The 17,173-nt window shown below is 38.7% G+C and overlaps 1 non-coding gene across 1 annotated transcript; it reads left to right on the top strand.

The window, feature by feature from the left end:
* The first annotated feature begins 15,387 nt into the window (after window positions 1-15,387).
* On the top strand, window positions 15,388-15,552 carry LOC123454383. The gene has a single exon (XR_006633349.1). It is a non-coding gene; the product is annotated as a U1 spliceosomal RNA (small nuclear RNA).
* Window positions 15,553-17,173: the final 1,621 nt, after the last annotated feature.

The raw sequence follows: 17,173 nt of genomic DNA on the forward strand, positions 1-17,173 counted from the left end.
AACCTTGTGCTTGCCTCACCTTTGTGCATCTGGCTAACGTGGGATCTGAATATTTGAACATGGGTACTTACACTTTGCAGGCAAGCACCTTAACCACTAAAGCAATCTCTCCAGCCTTTCTATCCCTTTTGACTACCTCTTAGTATCAGTCTCCAAAAATGGAATATTGTAGTTTATGGATTTTTAGTCATATAAATTATATTTCTTTTTTGGGTGGGGGGGAGGGAGGGATGTGGCCTTTATTGAGCTTATCCACCAGAGTGGAAATAATGTCTGTACAAAACTAAATGTTTCTTACTATAACTTCTACATCACAATTAAAATCAAGCAGTTTAAGAAAAAAAACAAAACAAAACAGTCAATTCAAGCTGGAGAGATTGCTTAGTGGTTAAGGCATTTGCCCACATAGCTAAAACACTCAGATTTGATTCCCCAGGACCTGCATAAACCAGATGCACAAGGTGGCATATGTCTCTGGAGATTATTTGCAGTGGCTGAAGGCCCTGACACTCCCATTCTCTCTCTTTCTCTCTCATCTGCCTCTCTCTCTCAAAAAAAAAAAAAAAAAAAAAATATATATATATATATATATATATATATATATACTTAAAACAGTCAACTCAGTCAAAACCCAGTACTTCAAAATCAATATATTCTTTGAAGCCACAGTAACACTTAAATATGGGTAAGCCTCAAGTGCAGAAACTTGTTTGATTGAAAAGCTAATTAAGCTTCCAACATGCTCAAATAGAATTACAAAAAGGCAAGATTGTGTTACTGTGTTTTTCACAGAGATACAGTCCACTGGAATCACCAGCACTGGAGATCTGTTAGTAGTACTTAAGATTCCTAGTTCATGAGAAATCCATGCATCTTTTAGACAGTCTTCCATGGTCCTTTCTTCCCAGTGACAGATGTGTGGATATGTCGAAGGTCGCCACCGCCAGCAATTGTTGCCTTGAGGAGAGGGTCCAATTCTTCATTCCTATGAATAGAAAGAGGTAAATGACGTGGGAAACATGCCTTACCTTCAAGTCTTTTGAAGCTTTTCCTGCCAACTCAAGTACTTCAGCACTGAGGTCCTTCAGGAGGGCGGTGCTATACGCAGTGGCAGTGGCAGTGGCACATCAGTTGTCTGAGGTTTCGGGTGTCAATGAACATGGCCCACAGGGAATTGTGAGCAGGCTTGCTGCTGTGTGCAGGAAACTGCCTTTGTTTTGACCTTCCTGGAATCCTTTTGATGCAGGATTTGGGGGCTCAGGAAGGGTCTCCCAGAATTTATGAACCCCAAATTTTGCGTTGTTTCTTACCGTTAATAGAGAATTAATAGAGACGGACTAAAGAAGGATAAATTATGAATCATTTCAGTTTATTGAGGGGAAAGTCACAAATTGTGGAATTTATTTAAGGGAGAAATGACAAATTGTGGGCATAAAGAAACATATTCTCATATGGAAACACTGCATACTTTAAAAGGTTCATTTAAGAGAGATGGAGATTTTGGAGGATAAACTGGAGTAGAATATGTGGTAGGAAGTGAAACTGAGGCTTTCAAGGAGACTTTAGGGTAAAGCTGAAAGCATGTGGAAGAGAAAAAATGGTGAGGCTCAAGGACAAAAAATGGCAGGGCAGATATCTAAACAGAGAACAAGGGATTCAGAGGAGACATGAGTAATGAGAGTTACACCCATTGTTACTCTGAGTTTAAAGAAATTACACAGGTAGCAGACCTACACATGGTAGATTCAGAAACCAGAGAAAAATCATGCAGATAATCAAAGTGTGAGTTTACCCCAAACTATAAAGCAAAGGCAAGCAGAAAAGCCATCCAAACCAAGAAACAGTGTTATGCTCTCCCTCCTTCCCCGCAGCCAGGCTGGGTGAGGAAACAGCTGGACTCATGTGTATCCTTATGACCCAAAAGAGAGGTAGGCAGGCCTATCAGAGAAACAGAGCTGAGCTGAGCTGAGCAGAGTGGAGTGGGCAGAGTGTGAGACAGGAAGAAGACAGCCACGTTTATAGGCAAGGGAAAGACCTAGTTGGTTTGGTTTGAAGAGAAGGAAGATGGATCCTAAAGCCAGAGCACTTGAGCCATCTCTCCAGGTAGTGTGCTAGACTGTGGACAGCTGGGAGCACTGTAGATAGGTCTCTGTAAGATGAGTTCCACTTTGTGGTGGCATGTGGGGTGGCATCTCACGGTTCTCTTTGAGCTTCAATCCATAACTGCAGCTACCTTAAGAAGCTATCTTTCTTCTCTCTTCCTTCACTTTTCAGCCTTACCACCAGCCAGCTCACACAATCAAGGTAAAGAAAAGTCTACTCAGACACACGGTGAGATCCCAACACCTGCTCTGTCATCACACAGTGATTCAAGCTGCACCAATTATATTTCTTCATGTCTCCTTAGAAGACAGACGTTTCTAACATTCCATTCTGGTTTGAAGTTACTTTGAAAAAAAGAAAATCTTTCATCCTACTATACATGACCACTGAATTAGACCTGAGGCTTCTAGGGTTATGTATGTTTTCCAGTTCTTGGGCATATCCACTTGGCCATGGCCTGTGCTAGACACTAGGGATTCAGAACTACACATGGGAATCCTGTCTGTGTTGTAGTGCAGAAGCTCATAGGCAAACATATTCTGAATGTATTCAGGGCTACCAAGGAGAAGTACAAACTTCCTCCAGGCCTGTGATGAAGCCCTCCATCCTTGGCTATGCTAGCTCCCGCCCTGCTACCCATCTGCTGATTTGATGCTGAAAGCCTGCATGACTGTGCTGTGGATGGTCCAGCACATCTAGGGTGGACATCTACATGCACTGGACCTAATCCCAGACTGATGATTATGCTAAGAAATTAAGCTAAAGTTCTCCATCATGACTCTGTTGAAAGCTCCAGGAACTGAGTTTTGGGATGCTGAACATCTCTTTCATTCCCACTTGGCACTGTTCATGGAGCACATTATCTGGGTTTTAGTGAGCCAGGGCCCATCTATGTTTTGTGCCCCACCTGGCTCAAACATAACTCTGTGGGTAGGCCACGGGACCAGATTGTTGTTGGGATGCAAAATGGGAGTTCTGGTTGGTGATGAACACTTGCCAAGGAATGGATGTGAGGGAGGAGCCAGACTGGGAAATGGTGGCCCAAACATGTTCCTGTCTTTGTAGAAGTAGCAACCCAGTGGAGGGGGAGATGCTATTAGAAAAGCCTTGTGTTAAATAGGTGTGGAAGCATTACTCCACTTGAGAAGAGAGATAGTGACTCAAGTAGACATTTCTTGTGTTATCATAAGTATCAGAAGAAGAATGGGTGGATTTCATTAATTTCCCTTTTATTGTGATATATTTCATACATGCAAAAATACTTCTATTTATACAGTTTAAAGAATAATAAATACTTGTTTACTCTTAATGTCACTAGAGTTAAAGGATTTACTAGTATATTTGAAGGTTTTATCCTTTCCCTACAGACAACCATTATGCTGAATTTTGGTAAATCTTGTCTTTGCTATTTATTGCTTTAGTTGTAGTTCTTGTAATAATAATATGTTAACATGTTATATTATTATTATATATAATATATCATATGCATGTTATATATTATGTTATAAAATAATAATATATTGTTATATTAATTATATTAATGAATATTAATAAATAAGTAACTATATTATATAATTATATAATACTGCAATAACATAATGATTGGATTGTATGGTTTTACCTTATTTATTATTTTTAGACTTTGCTGAACTTCTTTAATCAAAAGATTTATAGTCTCAACAAATTGAGTAAATTAAATAAAGCTAAGGATCCAAGAATATAAAGGATTTTCATATGCAAGGCAGCATTTCTATCCATAAGTACATTGGATTTATAGATTTTAGAAGGCATAGTGAAAACATGATCACAATACACCCTGCCACTGAAACACATGCAAACACAGAGTATATAGAAAGAATAAAGGTACATTCATCATTCTCTGCTCTCTGACTGAGGGTATGACCAGACATCTCATACAACTGATATCATGCCTTCTCTACTGTGATGGACTGTATCCTATTAAACTAAGCTATCTGGGACAGATTCCATAGTATGCTTTAGATGTCCTAACAGCTAAAAGTGCATAGAATCAAATCCTTCATTTACCAATCTTGAGTCAAGTTTTGGAAGCCAAAAGAAGAGAAGCCTGAAGGAGGAGAGCCCAGTGAACCAGAAACAGACGAATAAAGATAAGTCTCTTTCTCCTCCATCTAAGCTATGCTTTGTGTTCTGTACTTAATGTTGGTTAGCTATTTTGTTCTACCTGCCTATACTCAAGATGAAAATTCATTTTTTGTATGTGCCCAAGAATATGCACAGGATAATCATCAGCACAGCTGCTGTGTCCATGGGCTCCTACCCACTTCCTACCTCTGGACTCCCACGATACATCCCTCTTCTTCAAGGAGAAAACTGGAATCTCTTACAAAAGTGTGTTAACCAGGCTAGAGTCAGCTCTCCCATCTTCAATCAGGTTACTGAATGGGATGTTTCTCAATGGCCAATCAATTCCACTATTTTTCAAATGAGACATAAAAATAGCTTTTTAAAGGGGGAAATTGATAAATCCCTATCAAAAAATTATGTTGACCCCCTTTTCAAATCTGCAGTACGTCTATGTGGATGACTCCAACCAAGGATTGCTTAACTTAGAAAGCTCCCTTGTGCTTGGAATAACAAAGTCATATTCATTTAAAATATCCCAATAGAGGGGGGTGAAGAGATAGATGGCTTAGCAATTAAGGTGCTTGCCTACAAAGCCAAAGGATCCCTGCTCAATCCCCCAGAACCCATCTAAGCCAAATGCACAGGTGGTGCATGCATCTGGAATTTGTTTGTAGTGGCTAGGGGCCCTGGCATGTCCATTCTCTTTCTTTCCATCTGCCACTTTCTCTCTCTCACTCACTCTCTCTCTCAAATAAGTAAATGATAAATAAATAAAATATCCCAGTGGGGTTGGAGAGATGGCTTAGTGGTTAAGACACTTGCTTGCAAAACATTAGGAACCAGGTTTGATTCCCCAGACCCCATGAAAGCCAAATGCCCATGATAGTGCATGTGTCTGGAGTTTGTTGTCAGTGGCTGAAGGCCCTGGCATGCCCATCTTCTCTCTTTCTATATTGGCCTCTCTCTCTCTCTTTCTTAAATAAATAAGATAAATAAATATTTAAAAATAAATCACAGTGATGTTCAAACTCTGGGATAGGTCCCTCACCAACTACATAAAAAACACTACTGTCCTTCACCCACCAGAATAGCTTGCTCTTGAATGTATTTTTAGGCCATAAATGCATTGGGCAGGTTGTAATGGCAACCAATGGCTCTGTGGCACTAACCCAGACTATCTCCAGGATAACCTGGAAAATGTACTATGGGATTTCCTTGGATACAGTGACAACAAGTAAAAACCAGAGAATGCCTTGCCAATTTATCTATGTTATAATACCAATGGACCCAAAAGGTCTTTTAATAGTATAATAAGTTAGTTCCATTTTTATCCCATCTACAATATAGAAACTCTCACTAAATATACTCAAGTGTCTTTAAATGACACAGCTCAGGGAATATCCCTTTGGTTTTTTGAGGCAGGGTCTCATTCTAGCCCAGGCTAACCTAGAATTCACTATGAAGTCTCAGAGGGGCCTCGAATTCACAGTGATCCATCTACCTCTGCCTCTAAAATGCTGGGATTAAAGGTGTGTGCCACAATACCCGGCTAAATCCTTTCATTTTTTTAAAATTCTCAACTTTATTTATTTGTTTACTTTGTGTGTGTGTGTGTGTGTGTGTGTGAGTGTAAGACAGAGAGAGAGAAAAAAAAAAAAACATTGGGCATTCTAGGGACCCTATCCACTACAATCTCCAGACATGTGCAGCACCATGTGCATCTGGCAAGTTTAGGCTTTGTAGGCAAGTGTCTTAATTGCTGATTGGTTTCTCCATCCCAAAATATCCCTTCTTAATTGCTAAGTTTAAATGATGAGAAATGGAATTATACAAATCACATGGCTTTAGACATTCTCACAGAAGCTCAGGGTGGCACATGTGCCATTGTCAAAGTTGAATGTTGTGTACATATTCCTGATAATTCTACTGATGTCTCAGCTACTTTACATACCTGTAAGATAGAATAAGACCATGTCAGATACCACTGTACCATTTGGTGAATAGCTTTGGGATAGAATCAGACCATTTAAGATATCGCTGGACCATTTGGTGACCAGTTTTAGACATAGATTTCAGAATCTTTATGGTGGAAGAAAATTATACCTATAATAATTCTGATAGCAATTCTGTTAATCCTTGGACCCTGGATACTCAGCTGCTGTTTTAACTTTATCTCCTCATCTACAGTCAACTCACACTCAGATGGTCCTAGAACAATCTAACTCCCTCTACCTGGGTCCCTTTATGCACTCTTTAAAGTCTGAAAGATTACAGGAATTGGAACCCTAAAAGAAAAACTGATCTCTTGCCACTTCTAATAGAATTACAAACCATCTTTACCTTGCAATGTTAAACACTCCATACCCTCAGATGAACTTGATTTTTTTACTACAATGTTACTACTATTCCTTTATATGTACTTCAGGTAGTTTCAGATGCTAAAATTACATAAACACTCCAGTGCCCAGAAGTTGACCATCAGAACAGAATGTTCTACCATGGGCTCTAGTTAATTTGTACTCCAGAGGATATTGACTGTTGTGACCTGACATTGTCCCTTTACAGCATGAAGAAGTTATAGCAGGCATCATCTCATTACTATAATAGGGGGCTGGGGAGTGGGTGTTGAAACTCTGCAGGAACTAGACAGTTTCCTGGGCTATGCAGACAGATAGGGTACAAAGGCCCTTAGTAGGTAACTACACTGTAACCCAATATGGAGAACAGGGTGACCCCATTTCCTTCCTCTTCATAGCCTAAATGAATTTTCCTGCTAGCAGGTTGGGTTGCCAGGCTTTCTGGATACATCATGAACCAACCAGTCCCTTTGTTTAAGATGACCAATCATAGACTCTAGACAGGTGGACTCCCCTCATTTGATGACAATCCAGCTCCCACTGGTGTGGCAGATTTCCCATGACTGTAATCCATTCCATTGAGGAATCAGTGTTCTCTCTGCTTTCTTTACCTCTTACTTTGAAATATATTTTATGTATTTTAAACCATTTAAAAAGAACAAAAGTCTCAATTTCAAGAAGAAATTGATGTTTCCGGGTTCCAGGAATGGGCTAGAAACACAGTACAACTACTTGGGCTGAATGCAAGGATTATTGGTCAATGGGTCATTTGTGCTTGGACTTGGAGTCTTTCATGGTAAAGTACTGGAGAAATGGGGTCAGAAACCAAGCACTGAGATGGGACTTCTTTCCTTGTGAAAGAAAGTTTAAAAATAAAAGTATACACAAAACATACTTTAACAAAGTTGTGGATGTAGAGACAGAAGGAAACAGATCCATTCATGAGCCAAGGTAACTTTTCTTCTGTGACCAAATTTTAAATACCTAAAATATCTTCACAATTAGGGCTCCAAATGCTATATGGTTTTGGTCTGAAGTTCTGGAGGGCTACATGAGGCAATTGAAAAGTCAACTCCTACCAAATCAGAGAGCCAGAGCCTCAGAGGCCCCCAACACCTCAGCACTGAAGCAGACCAAAAATGAACCCAACATAGCTCAGGGAAATTTGGTGGAAGAGTGGGTGGAAAGAATGTCACAGCCATATGTTGGGTCATGATATGCAGAGACATTTATTGTACCAATAACTGTGGTCTAACTCCACAATGCACGACCCATATACATCAACAAGGAGGGGCCATTGGGGAGGGGTAGGTCACGGATGAGCCTAATAATGGTACCAAACTGCCTGTATTTGCTGAATAGAAAATTAATAATAAAAAAAATAAAAAAAGAAAAGTCAGTATATTGTAAGGGCTATAGAGGACAGGGATGAAAAAAAGATTAAGAGCCTCTTGAAGTATATTTACCTTTGCCTCACATCTCCAAATGTCACTAGAAAACTAAATATCAAAACAGGCAACAGAATGAATGGGCAAGTTTGAATCGAGAAAAATTGAAGAGAAATATGCTTGGGCTCTTCAAAGAGTTGAATGAAAGATGTTTTCTATTTTTAAAGGTGAGAAATTACTGTATTAGCTACAGTTCTTGATGCTGTGACAAAACAAACCTAAGGGAAGCAGGATTTACTCTCAGGTTTCAAAGGATATAGTCATCCTGGCAAGGAAAACATGGTGACCAGAGTGACTTGTGGTTGCCAGTGCATATCTACATGAATCAGGAAGCTCAGTGACTTAGGCTGGAATGAGGGGCTGTGCTGTAACCCACAAGGCAAGTGACATACTTCATCCAGTGATGTCCCACCTCCAAAAGGTTTTACAACCATTTGAGAACTGTGCCAATAGCTTGGAACCAAGTATTCAAACATCAAAACCATAACTGTCCACCTACTGACCCCAATATGTTCATGGCTATTTCATAATGCAATATGCATTCAGACCAACTTTAAAAATCTCTACAATCTTACAGTTGCTATAGTTCAAAGTCTCTTATGAGTATCAAGAAAAAGTCTTAGCTGTAAGCCCTATAAAATCCAAAACTAAGCTGGGCATGGAAGCACATGCCTTTAATCCTAGCATTTGGGAGGCAAAGGTAGGAGGATTGCCGAGTGTTCAAGGCTACCTTGAGAATACATAGTGAATTCCAGGACAGCCTGAGCTAGAGTAAAGACCTTACTTAAAAAAAAAAAAAAAATCAAAACTAGGTCACATTACTTCTAGCATACAATGACACAGAGTAAATATCACTACTTCAAAAGGGAATGGTAAAAGAGCATAAAAACAGGGAAAGCAAGCTCAAAGATAAGACCAGACTAAAGTGAGATCAAAGCCCAGCATGACAAACCCTATGGTTCCATGTCAATCATCCAGAGCCAACAATGGCATCATTTGCCCTCCATTGGTAGTACATGTGGCCTGTCTCCTGATTCAGCTGTACTACACACCTGTGGCTTTCCTTGGCAGCTATTCCATGGTCCTGTATTCTCCGGTACCCTGAGGTTTCCATTACAACTAGATATCATCTCTTCAGTTTCATGCATAGTCCACTCAGTTCTATGCTTCCTTTCTGACCCTGCTATATGTTGCCAGACCTCAGTGGCTATAATCTGGCCACAAGCCTCCATGACCCTCTCACTCTTGCATTCTACATATATGCGGAACTAGCATCATGTGGATGATGACGCCCAGCCTTGGTGCCAGCCTGTGGTCCCCTTGGACCATAGGTACATCAGCCACTATGTGACTTCAAACAGAAATGGAGAATGTACTCCCATAAGCACTTGTTATCCAGTGGGACACACTGGGGGCTCTATCTTTTCAGACACTCTTTTCTTTTTTATTTTTTTATGACGGAGGGGGAGAGAGAGAGGGAATTGGTATGCCAGGGAATGTAGCCATTACAAACAAACTCCAGACAAATGTGTCGCCATGTGCATCTGATTTATGTGGGATCTGGTAAATCAAGCCTGGGTCCTTAGGCTTCGCAGACAAGTGTTGTAATCACAAAATCCATCTTTCTAGCCAAGACACTCTCTTTTCAAAATAAATGTTTATCAAATGTATTTTCAATTTTACACTCTAGAACTTTGATGATTGGGATCTTGCCTCAAGGTACTTTCCCTATTTTTACCAGAGCAAAATATAAGACTTCTCTTTAATGACACTAATTTCTGAAACAATTAAAGCTGCTTTACCCTCACCTACTCTGTTTACAACTTTAATCAAGTTCGTATTCTTTTCCTTGCCAAACAGCACATTTTTTTTTCACATTTTTCTGCTCCACTTTCTGCTCCGAATTCTTTCAGGAAAGCTGGCAGTGAGGAAAACATGCCACAGCCTGCATGCTATGTGGTTGTAAAATGTCCTCTGCCAAACAAATTAGTCTATTACTTTTGAATTCAGCTTCAGATTCCTGGAACATTGGCAGATCAGAGCCAGATGTTTTGCCAGTACCTGTCATGCATGACCCCTAGACTAACTTCTAACAGAGTACCTGTCATGTTCTGAACTGTTTTGAGCACAACCTTCACTGACCATATGTCCATCTTGTCTATCAGCATTATGGTCTTTTAACTCCCACCAGAATCACACATTACACTCTACTTGTAGGGCTGTAGAGATGACTTAGCAATTATGACACTTGCCTGTGACCCCTAAGAACTCACATTCAAATCTCCAGGCACCACATAAGCCAGATGCACAGTGACACAAACATGAAATGTCACACATGTTCACAGGGGGCTCATGTGTCTGGAGTGCATTCCCAGTGGCTGAAGGCTCTGGAGCAGCCATTTTGCTCTCTCTGTCTCTCTCTCTCCCTCCCTCCCTCCTTCTCTCTCTCTTTTTCTGGCAAAATAAATTAAAAAAAAAAAAAACTGTGCTTGTAATACTCTAGGGTTTCTCTATTCCTTAGCTCCACTCTTCCACATTCGTCCAGCAAACTTGTTCTACAGCTCTATGAAGCACATGGTCAGATGCCAATTTTCTGTTAGTTACTTGTGCTTAAAATTGTGAAAAGATACATGAATGGTTTTTGGAATATAGTCCTATAAGTGCAGAGAACATGGTGGCAGGACAGGCCTGTAGCTGTTTATTCACATCATGGTGGATCAGAAAATAGAGAAACTTAGGCCAGAACTGGTGCTGAGCATTCATCATTCATAAGGCGTGTCCTCTAGTGACCCACTTCCTTCAATGAAGACTAACCTCTTAAATGTTCTTCAACCTCCCAAAGCAGTGCCATCAATGGGGACCAAATATTCAAGTCCATGAGACTGTGGCTGACATTTCATAGCAAACCATAACACTTATTAATGACCTTGCCTTAAGAAACTATTCTGAACACTGACTTTAAACAGTGGCTATCATCTCACAATCATAGATCACAACCTTGGGTAGTATTTACTTCGGGCCCTTGACTGAAGCTAATTTATTTTAATAAAGTCGGTTGGTGACTGGGCTAGGCTTCAGGATCCAAGAGAAAAATACTTCAGAGTTGCACCTTGCAGTGTTTTTATCCTAATTCATTTAATGCCATGCAATATCCTAGCCTGTGCTGCTTTATAGCACAGTGCTGACTACCTTGAAAGAGCATGAAAGCAAAAGCAGCAGGCCTCTCCAAGGATTGGAATAAGCACACATCCATTCTGTTAGTCTATATTTACCAAATCAGAGGACTGACCCATACTCAAGACTCAAGCTCTTCCCTGTACACATGACAAACTCTTGCTGGGAACATTATGTGTATTGGACTGCTGTGACCATCTCTGGAAAAACCATCCACACTAATAAGAAATTGGATAAACATAATGGGGGATTTATTGAATGGGAATATGTTATTGATCAATAGAGGTAGAAAGGTGCATCAACTAAGAGACCTCTAAACAGTTAAAACCACTATCCTTGTTAATGCCTTTTGCTTTAATAATATATTTTGGGGGTTAGGGGGATGCTCAGTAGGTAAGTATGAGGGCCTGTGTTTGATGTCTAGCACCCAAGTAAAAAGCCGGGCATAGCTGTGCATGCCTCTAACCCAGTTAAAAGAGTAGATTGATGGAAGGAATAGAGTTCAGAGAATGAAAAAGAAATAATACCTAAAGGGCTAGAGAGATCACTCAGTGGTTAAGGCACTTGCCCACAAAGCCTAATGATAGGGATTCAGTTCCTCAGTACCCACATAAAGGCAGATGCACAAAGTGAAGAATGAATCTAGAGTTCATTTGCAGCTGCTAGAGGCTCTTGCATATTCATATTCTCTCTCATTCCTATTGCACATAAGTAAATAAAAATATTTTTAAAAAGAAAGAGTAACTGGTGAAATGACTATCATAATTTTCTGCATACTGAAGAAAACGATGAGATCATAAGCTTAACATGACTTTGAATACCTAAAAGAAATAATAAATATGTATCTAGAAATATGATTGTCAAATGACAAAAAAAATCAAAGTTATAAAAATGTTTAAAGCTACTTGAGGGTTATCATCTGGTGTAGCAAGAAATAAGAGACTGAATTGCAGCATGGAATGGGTGCTTTTCAGTGTAGACAGAGAAAATAATCTACAACCTCTTATTTTATATCCAGCTAAGCTATAAATAACAAGTGAAGCAATTGCATATTTCAAACACCATGAACTTAAGATGTCATGATACACACACTGTGGTTAACTTTAGGAGAGGAAAAATATGAGCAAAAGGGAAGGGATACAAAAAGCAATGGCAAACAAGTTAGTTAACAAAATAAATTGGTAAATTATGTGTGATGAGATTACATTATGCCTACCAGTGTCATTCTTTCATGATGGGGCACGATCTAGAATCACAAAAGTTTTTTTGATAGGAAAGTTTATAGTTCATTACATGTTGAAACCTAAGATTTAAGATTAAAATCCAGCACATATTTATGTAGGAACTGTACAACTCATTTTCAAATCAAACAAAAACAAGGAATTAAGAACAGAAGCCAGGAGTAGAAATACATGCCTGTGTTAACACCCAAAAGCTGGTGCCAAAGAATCAGGAGTTCAAGGCCAGTTTAAGAACAAAGCAACACGTTGTTTCAAAAAAAAAAAAAAAAAAAAAAACAGTTAGTAGAGGTAGAGTTCAGTGATGGCGTTCTTGCCTAGAATGTACAAGGCTCTGAATTAGATCTCCAGTTTCCCTATAAAAAATTAAGTTAAAAAATTAAGTTAACAAAACACAAAAGAAAGGATGCAAGAAATAAGTGAAAATCTATCTCAACATTAATGTAATTACAATGATTGTAATGGGGAGGTAATATGATGGAGAATGGAATTTCAAATGGGAAAGTGTGGGGGTGGGGAGGGAGGGAATTACCATGGGATATATTTTATAATCATGGAAAATGTTAATAAAAATTAAAAAAAAGACCACATTAATTTCTTAATAAATTATAGATTATGCTTTTTCAAAAAAATACAGCTTTATGCTAATTATGAATACACAGCTATTCTATAATATAAATGCCTATTTAAGAAATACATTTTGCCATGTGTCTGTGACAGATGCATGTGTGTCTGCAGTTGCACAAGCATATAGAGGCCAGAGGAGGATGGCAGGTATCCTCTGCGATCACTTTTCCAACTTACTACCCTGAGACAGTCTGTCACTGAACGTGGACATCCTGTTTTTCAGTTCGACTGGCCCAGGCAATCCTCCTGTTTCTGCCCTCAACAGTGCTGGGTTATAGGCATGCACAGCTATGCCTGGCTTTTTACTTGGGTGCTAGACATCAAACACAGGCCCTCATACTTACCTACTGAGCATCTCCCTAACCCCCAAAACATATGATTAAAGCAAAATGCATTAACAGGGATAGTGGTATTATATAATACATTGACATATATACATACATATATATATTTATCTCTCTCTATATATGTATTATATAATATATATACATTATATATATATATATATATATATATATATATATATATGTATATTCAGGTTAAAAAACAATTGAGCAAACACATACTCTTAATGAGATATTTAAAAATATTCCATCAGAAGTGGGTAACTTCTGATATGGGTCATCGAAGATATTATCTTCATTATTGTAAGTTCTGTGTAGGCCTGGGGCAACTGTAGCATCACTGTATCTCCTGCAACTGTCTATAGTGATGAACTGCCAAAAAAGTTTTTTAAAAATGATGGTGTTGCAAGCCAAATTGGTGAATAAAAATTAAACACACACACAGTCTATTGCAGGGAATGGAGCCAGAAAATTAACACTTTCACATATGCCTTCAAGATATAAACTCTCTTTGCTATAACTTGCCAATGTTTCTTCTTATTCAGTAGTTACACTTTTACACAGTTTTTTTTAACAATATAATTATGTGGATATGCAAGTATACATTCATATGGATATTCATCATGGAGTTATGTATAATAGGAAAATAATTTAAATATATAAAGATATAAATAAAATTTAAAATTTAAATATATAAAGAATTGGCTTACAAAAACATTCATTCTATGTTGTAGAAGGGAAAAGGTAGATATACCCAGGAGTATACTTGATGGAATTCCCTTTAAAGGATATTTATGTTGAAATGTGTACAGATTAAAATGTTAGTATGAATGTCAAAATAATTATTTTCATCTTATTACCTCCCCATCACAATCATTGTACTTACATATATAGAATATCAACCTATTAAGTAACATAGAATGGAATTTCAAAGGAGAAAGTGTGGGGAAAGGGAGGGAATTAACATGGGATTTTTTTTATATAATCATGGAAAATGCTAATAAAAAAATAAAAATAATAATTATTATTTTCAGATAATGGGATTGTGTATACTTTGGTTGGTTATTCATTCCTATCATGAGTATGAATTAACTATTGTAGCAAATTATTTAAATTTCTCTCTCTCTCTCTCACTCCCTCGTGTGTGCATGCGTGTGTGTGTGTATCACTGTGTGTGTGTGTGTAAGTGAATGAGAAAAAGAGAGACTGACTCAGATGTACCTGAGTCACAGTGAGTGTGTAGAGAGCTCAGAGGCAACTCAGGAGTCAATCCTCACCTCCCATCTTGTTTGAGGCAGGGTCTCTTTGATCTTCATCTGCATATGCCAGGCTAGCTGGCCAGAAAGATTCTCTGTCTTCATGAACTCCAGGAGGACTTGGATTACAGGTATCACTGCTGCATTCAACTTTTCATGGGTTTGTGGGTCTGAAATCAGGTTGTCACATTTCTATAACAAATGTTCTTACCCACTGAGCCATCTCCCTAGCCCATGAGTTGTTTTTTGTTTCTTTAGAGATTCCTACTTCATTTTTAAACTCTAACACTTACTGATCTTTCCACATCGTGAAACAATTTTTCCACTAACTTCTTCAAGTGTCTGAGCCTACTTCATTGCACTTAGCAGAGTTTGACATTTGTTAGAGTAGTTGGTATATGTATATGTTTCTCTTCAATTAGACAGGAATTTCTGGAGGGCAGTGGCTCATCTTTCACAACACAACTAGATTTCATTTAATAGATTCTGTGATCTGTTTTGTTGGGTTGCGTTGAATTAACTTTTGGAATACACAGTCACCTAATTCCAGCAGTAATAATTGCACATATCCCCCATTCAAGCACCAAATCAGTAACTGGACACTGAATCTTCACAGTGTCCAACCTGAGGTTTGTTGATCTCGGTGAGCTTTTCCACCCCTTGGTAAGCTTTTCGTAGACATTTTCATTCTGTGCAATCAAGGTAAATATTTTGTTTACATAAAAGCTTGGCTGGTACTTACCTGGTAGGGGAGATACCATGATCATGAAGGTAGTTTTCCCAGAGTGAGATTTATCCATTGCACTCCATATGCGCTGACTCCTGTGATTTCCCCAAATGCTGGAAATTTGACTGCATAATTTGTGGTAGTGGGGCCTGCATTAGAGTGCTCTCCCTTAAAAGAAAAAAAAAAAAGCTTGGCCAGATGGATGTTGTAGTTAACACAGACAAGTAAACTAAGAATAATTGGCAAAACAAGCAAGGGTGCTGTTATCTTGGTGAACCAGGTACCAGCAAAAGGGTGAAGGAGATCAACACAGAAAACGCCTACTAAATCAGATATCCAAAGACACAGAGGCTCCCCACACCTCATCACTGAAGCAGACCCAAAATGAACCCAACATGGCTCAGGGAAATATTGTGGAAGAGGGAGAAGAAAGAATGTCAGAGCCACACTTTGGGTCATGATACACAGATACATTTCTCCTACCCATAACTGTGGGCTAACTCTACAATGCATGACCCATACACCTCAACAAGGAAGGGATACGGGGAGGGGGCTGGACATGGACGAGCCTAACAATGGTACCAACTTGACTGTATTCACTGAGCATAAAACTAATTAATGAAAATTAAATAAATTTTTAAAAAAGATAGAAAAGTGAGGCAATAATCTTCCAGACTTCTGTCTATAGCTGAGAAATCCTTCATCTTTGCAAAGGTCTATGAACTTAGAAGACACAGACTATTTTTACCTCTCAACACACATGGCTAGGATGTGTCATTGTGAAGAAAGATTGAACTAGAAATAATTTCTCCTAGGAGCAAAATACTCACTAGTCTTCTTCTAATCTGTATCTTTAGGTCTATTGTTTGACAGAAGTCATGTGGAAACAGTCATCTAATGTAGTCCCAGAGGTGTGGTAAAAGAGACAAACTCCAGGATATCAGCAATAGAACAGGGAACTTGAAAAGCTAAATTCGAGCCTGAAATTAAGCATTGGATATGAAAGATAGGAACATCACTTTTTTAGAAGAATAAAGGTAAAATTGTCAACCTAGAATATCTTTATTTATTTGCAAGTGAGGAAAGAGAGACAGACATATTGACAGAGTGAAACAGAGAGAGAATGGGCACACCAGAGCCTCTTGCCACTGCAAAAAATTCCAGATGTGTGTGCCACATTGTGCATCTGGCTTTTTGTACACATTGGTGAATCAAACCCAAGCCAGAAGGCTTTGGAAGCAAGTGCCTTGAACTGCTAAGCCATCTCCCAAGCTCCCACTATTTTTGTTCTTAAGTTTAAACAATTATAGAACAACAACAGAAACAAGTGATAGAACTGAACTCCTTGTCGTTCATTTTTCTGCTTTTATATGAGTCATTACCAAGTCATTTTAGGCAAGAAAAATGCCTTCTTTCTGATCTCCAAGGAAGAAAAGTAAACTACACCAGAGTTGAGCAATGGTTGCTTTCAACAAAAAAGAACACACACACACACACACACACACACACACACACACGGTCTCTTATTGCCCTCTTCTTCTGTGATTTTTAGATGTAGGATTAGTAATCCCATTTCTCAGCATTATAAAACTCATATGTATGACACTTGGCACCAGCATTGCTTATAATTATTAGGGAAGTGTCCGAAGAAGATTTAAATGTTTATTGGAGTCTTTCCAATTACTGTAGGTGTCTAAGGTGGTCACTTGGTAGCAGTATTATTGTGGGTACAGCCATATGTAATTTTGCAAAGGTCATGGGAGAAAAGGATGACTTGCCTTTATGCAAATATA

This window comes from Jaculus jaculus, chromosome 13 (genome assembly GCF_020740685.1).
Source record: "Jaculus jaculus isolate mJacJac1 chromosome 13, mJacJac1.mat.Y.cur, whole genome shotgun sequence".
NCBI classification, from domain to species: domain Eukaryota; kingdom Metazoa; phylum Chordata; class Mammalia; order Rodentia; family Dipodidae; genus Jaculus; species Jaculus jaculus.